This window comes from Myxocyprinus asiaticus, chromosome 27 (assembly GCF_019703515.2).
Source record: "Myxocyprinus asiaticus isolate MX2 ecotype Aquarium Trade chromosome 27, UBuf_Myxa_2, whole genome shotgun sequence".
Lineage (NCBI taxonomy): Eukaryota > Metazoa > Chordata > Actinopteri > Cypriniformes > Catostomidae > Myxocyprinus > Myxocyprinus asiaticus.
Window position 1 is genome coordinate 1,452,669 of NC_059370.1, and position 6,236 is coordinate 1,458,904.

The window sequence follows — 6,236 nt, forward strand, 5'->3', positions numbered from 1 at the left end:
CAGAAGGCCTGCCAGACTCTGGAGGTAAACTGTGGTCCCCAATCAGACACTATGTCTTCTGGCAAACCATAGATCCTGAAAACTTGGTGGAAGAGAGCGTTAGTGGGCTCCATGGCAGTGGGTAGACCGTTCAAGGGGATTAGTCTGCATGACTTAGAGAAACGATCAATGATAACAAAGATGGTAGTATACCCATTGGAGTTTGGCATATCTGTGATGAAGTCGATGGACAGGTGGGACCAGGGTCTCTGAGGGATAGGCAGCGGCTGTAGAAGGCCGGCTGGCAGACTGTGCACAAACTTGACATGCCTTAATATATGCAGTGACATAATTTATGAATGAAGGCCACCAGAATGAGTTACGTACCAGGCTTATCGTCCTCTGGATGACAGGGTGTCCAATGCGGGGGGGAGATATGGATCCATTGGATCGTTCTCTGGCGTAGAATGCGTGGTACATACTGTTTTGTTAGGGGGCATTCTGGTGGTGCAGGGTCTGTCTGTTGGGCTCTTTGGATTGCTTCCATGATGTCCCAGCTTACGGGTGCGATGATGAATGAAGGTGGTAATATGGATACATTTTGAGGTATGTTGTGAGGAGGATCATAACGACGGGAAAGAGCATAAGCCTTGCAGTTCTTACTGCCAGGGCGGTAGGTGACCATGAATTGAAATCTTGTGAAGAAGAGTGACCATCAGGCTCATCGTGGATTGAGTCGTTTTGCTCCCTTGATGTATTCGAGGTTTATATGGTCGGTGATTACTTGGAATGGATGGACAGATCCTTCAAGCCAGTGGCGCCACTCTTCTAATGCAGCCTTAATGGAGAGTAGCTCTTTGTTTCCAACATCATAGTTCCTTTCAGCTGAGTTTAGTTTACGTGAAAAGAAAGCACATGGATAAAGTTTTCCAGGGTTACCGTGGCGTTGAGAGAGAACTGCCCCGATGCCGCAGTCTGATGCATCCACTTCCACAATGAACAGCTGGTTAGGATCGGGGTGCTTGAGAATGGGGGCGGTCATGAAACCTGTCTTGAGGGTTTCGAAGGCTTTTTGAGCAGTCACTCCATGGTAGTTTGGATGGTTTCCCTTTGAGCAATGATGTTAAAGGGGCAGAGATGAGACTGTAGTTGCAGATAAACCTCCTGTAGAAGTTCGCAAAGCCCAGAAAACATTGTAGCTGCTTAACAGAATTGTGTCTTGGCCATTCCGTGACTGCCTGTATTTTGGAGTCATCCATCTCGACACCCCTATGACTGATTATATACCCCAAGAATGTTGTACGGGTAGTGTGGAACTCACATTTTTCTGCTTTCACGTAGAGTTGGTGTTTCTGTAGGCGTGAGAGGACCATCTTGACGTCTTTAATGTGTTGTGCTTTATCTTGGGAGTAGATGAGTATGTCGTCGATGTAGGCGATGACACACTTGTTGAGGAGGTCTCTGAAAATCTTGTTAATGAATGATTTGAACACAGCTGGTGCATTGGTGAGGCCATAAGGCATCACGTGGTACTCGTGCCCCCTAGTGGTGATGAATGCGGTTTTCCACTCGTCTCCTTCTCTGATACGAATGAGATTGTAAGCACTTCTCAAATCAATCTTAGTGTAGATACATGCTTCACGTAGTTGTTCTAGGGCAGATGGAACAAGAGGGAGTGGGTACCTGTATTTGATTGTTACAGTGTTCAGCCCTCGATAGTCAATACATGGACGGAGCCCTCCATCTTTTTTCTCAATGAAGAAAAAGCCTGCTGCAGCTGGAGAGGTGGAAGGACGAATGAACCCTGAAGCTAGAGCCTCCTCGACATAGGTTTCCATGGCCATGGTTTCAGGTCATGATAACAGATAGGCTTTGCTCCTGGGAGGTGCCATGTTGGAGAGTAACTCAATAGCGCAGTCCCATGGACGATGAGGGGGTAGTTGTGTTGCCTTGATCTTGCTGAAAACTTCAGAAAACTCAGAATACTCTTTGGGGATCTTGACTTGAGCTTGAATCTCAGGACTTTTGATGCTAGTGGTTAAACATGGCATGGTGACTGTGACATGAAGACAATTTGACCGGCAATAATCTGACCTTGGTTTTAGCTCACCCTGGTTCCAGGAGATGATGGGATCGTGGATAGCCAGCCATGGATGACCCAGGATGAGAATATGCTTGGGTGAGTTGATGACAAACAGAGATATGGTCTCTGTGTGAAATAATCCAATACGTAGTGTCACTTGAACAGTTTGGTGAGTGATGCCTGTGCCTATGGGTGCATTATCCACTGCAGTGGTGTTAATGGTGGGTATGCAAGGTACTGTTGGGATATGGAGTTCTTGTACAAGATCTTGATGAATCAAATTCACAGTCGACGAGTGCAGGAACACATTTAAATTTATAATCAAAGGAGAGTTCGATGGGAAGAGAAAAGCTGTGGTGTATGGGAGAGGAAATATTCTTGGTACTCACATTTGTTCTAGAGTTTTGATATTTCTTGCCTTTGTGAGGGCATGCAAAGTTTCGATAACTCCTTTCAGCACAGTAGTAACACAGTCCCTCTCTATGACCATGATCGCGTTCTTCATCAGAAACTCTAGCATAGGCGATCTGCATCAGTTCATGAGCTTCGGAGCATGCCTGGACTTGACTATGGACTGATGGTTGTGACTTGGAGTTAATACTTGAACGTGGTGAATTTCTCAGCAAATTATCAATCTTTACAGCCAACGAAATGAATTCAGTGAGCGTTGAATCCTCACACTTGCATGCAAGTTCGGCCTGCAGATTGTGGTTCAGTCCCTCTCTGAACACAGTCTTGAGTGCAATATCATTCCATCCACTTTGGGCTGCTAGTGTCCTGAAGTGTATGGCAAAGTCAGCTGCAGAACGTGAACCCTGGCGTACATGAAGCAGCTGAACAGAGACATCTTTACCTCCCTCAGGATATTCATACACTTCATGGATTTGGGAAGCGAAGTAATCGATTGATGTTTGAAGTTGTCTATCATTCTCCCAGACAGAGTCCCAGTCTAACGCTTTTCCAGTAAGTAAAGTCATCATTTCTTGGAATTCTGGCTGAATGACTCTTGTTGATTGGAGAAATATATTTTACATTGACGTAAAAATCCCTTACATTTCTCAGGTGAGCCATCAAACTTTTCAGGAAGAGCAAATCTTGCCAGTGTAGCTTGTAGGGATGGAAGAGAGCGGATGTAGTGGGTGAGGTTCTCATTCACAGCTCTTAGGTTGTTCAGTTGCTCTTGATAACTTTTCAGAAGTTCACCCTGGTAAGTGTAGGCAGCTTGGAGCTGAGTAACTTCCACTGGATTCATTGGGGGTGAGGTATTCTGTGAGGGACTCGACATGGAGGCGAAGGTAGAATCCATATGCAGGAAGTTTATTACACACAGATAGAGGGGAGAGGGACACCGATGATCTTTGCAGCTGTATTTACTCTTCGCTGTAGTGTTTTGTGGTCTGTGGCGCTGCAGTTCCCATACCAGACAGTGATGCAGTTGGTCAACACACTCTCAGTGGTGCCCCTGTAGAATGTGATGAGGATGGGTGGAGGGAGACTCGCACTTTTCTGCCAGCACAGGAAGTGGAGGTGCTGCTGGGCCCTCTTAGATACAGATATTGTGTTGGTGGTCCAGGAGAGATCCTCTGTGATGTGCACCCCTACGAATTTAGTGCTGCTGACTCGCTCCATGGTCGCGCCGTTGATGGTCAGTGAGAGGTGGTCAATGAAAATGAAAATGAATGAAAACACTGACTGATGCTGACTCACTTCACATCACCAACTGGCTCATATTACACACACAGTCTTTTGCCTCCACCTGCTTGCTAAAATATGTAATGTTACAAAATTAAATGTAAAGAGTCAGATAGCTCTTAACACATCTGCACTCCTCTTACACTTTAGATTAGAACATCACGAAGGCAAGCGTGATACATATAGCGAAGCGTCTGAATGCTGATGGTGTGAGACCATCAGTACTAATGGAACGTCTCTCGTCCAATCAGATTCCATAACTGGAACTAATATATATATATATATATATATATATATATATATATATATATATATATATATATATATATACTGGTGGCCAAAAGTTTGGAATAATGTACAGATTTTGCTCTTATGGAAAGAAACTGGTACTTTTATTCACCAAAGTGGCATTCAACTGATCACAATGTATAGTCAGGACACTAATTACGTGAAAAATTACTATTACAATTTGAAAAAAAATTCAGTAACGTAATGTCTGGAAGGAAGTCACGAGAGCTGGATCTAGGTGCGGCAAAACAATACGGCGAAGCCATACAATGCGGAGCCGTGGCAGGCTCGAGGGGCGAAGCCGTAGAAGGCGGAGCTGTGGCAGGCTTGAGGGGCAAAGCCATAGAAGGTGGAGCCGTGGCAGGCTCGAGGGGCAAAGCCATAGAAGGCGGAGCCGTGGCAGGCTCGAGGGGCGAAACCATAGAAGGCGGAGCCATGGCAGGCTTGAAGGGCAAAGCCATAGAAGGCAGAGCCATGGCAGGCTCGAGGCTAAGAGTCCAGGATGACTGGGAAATGAACTCAGTGGTTGTGAACAGAGTCGCGAGAGCAACCTCTGTGGTCGTGGGCATGGACAGAGACTTGGGAATGATCTCTGTGGTTGTGGGCATGGACAGAGACTCGGGTACGACCTCTGTGGTCGTGGGCATGGACTGAGACTCGGGAACGACCTCTGTGGCCGCAGACAGAGACTCGGGTATGACCTCTGCGGTCGTGGGCATGGATTGAGGCTCGGGAACAACCTCTGTGGTCGTGGGCGTAGACAGAGACTCGGAGACGACCTCTGTGGTCGTGTTCATGGGCAGAGACTTGGAAACAACCTCCGTGGTCATGTACACGGGCAGAGACTCGGAGACAACCTCTGTGGTCGTGAACATGGGCAGAGACTCGGAGATGACCTCTGTGGTCGTGAACATGGGCAGAGACTCGGAAACAACCTCCGTGGTCATGTACATGGGCAGAGACTCGGAAATGACCTCCGTGGTCGTGTACATGGGCAGAGATTTGGAAACGACCTCCATGGTCATGTACATGGGCAGAGACTCTGAGACGACCTCTGTGGTCATGAACATGGGTTGAGACTTGGAAACAGAAGCCTTTCTCCTCCTCCTCTGGGAGGCCGACATAGGCAATGTGGGCTCTGGGACAAACGAGGCTGGCATGGCTAGCTCTGGGAGGGACGAGGCTGGCAACGCTGGCTCTGGGATGGACGAGGCTGGCAACGCTAGCTCTGGGACGGATGAGGCTGGCAACGCAGGCTCTGGGATGGACGAGGCTAGCAATGCTGGCTCTGGGACGGACGAAGCTTCCAGCTCGTTGGCCGCGGCAGGCGTGGGCAATGGCTCGTTGGCCGTGGTAGGCGTGGGCGTTGGCTCGTTGGCCATGGCAGGCATGGGCGTTGGCTCGTTGGCCGTGGCAGACATGGCATGGAGCAGGCTGAGGCGTTGCTGTGACATGGCATGGAGCAGGCTGAGGCGTTGCTGTGACATGGCATGGAGCAGACTCAGGCGTGGCTGTGACATGGCATGGAGCAGACTCAGGCGTGGCTGTGACATGGCATGGAGCAGACTCAGGCGTGGCTGTGACATGGCATGGAGCAGACTCAGGCGTGGCTGTGACATGGCATGGAGCAGACTCAGGCATGGCTGTGTCATGGCATGGAGAGGATTCAGGCGTGGCTGACTCAGAATTCTGGATCGGGATTGATTGAGGAGGATCCACTGAAGCGAATGTCTCTAAAACCAGCGTAACATATTCCTCCCACGTGTAATCTCTATTTGCCGGCAACTCCTTCCACTGGTGAGCAATGAGACCGATTTTATACATGGACTTCAGGGTTGAATCAGAAAAGTCAGTGTATTTAGCAAGGACACTAAACAGATGGGAATATTCCGGGATGGGTACGTTTGCTCGGGTCAGCTGAATGAAAGGAGCTGCTAGATCCATTTTGTGGTCAGTTGTTCTGTAACGTCTGGAAGGAAGTCACGAGTGCTGGATCTAGGTGTGGCGAAACAGTATTTAATAAAATAAACAAAGTACAGAATAACGGGGTAAACATAGGAACAAAAGAAACATCCAAGATGAAAAAACACAGGAACAGAGAAAACATACACGATGGGTACTGGTCAAACACAGGAGGTCAAAACACATAACAACTGACAAAGAACAAGCAAACAAAAGGGCATTATATACTCAA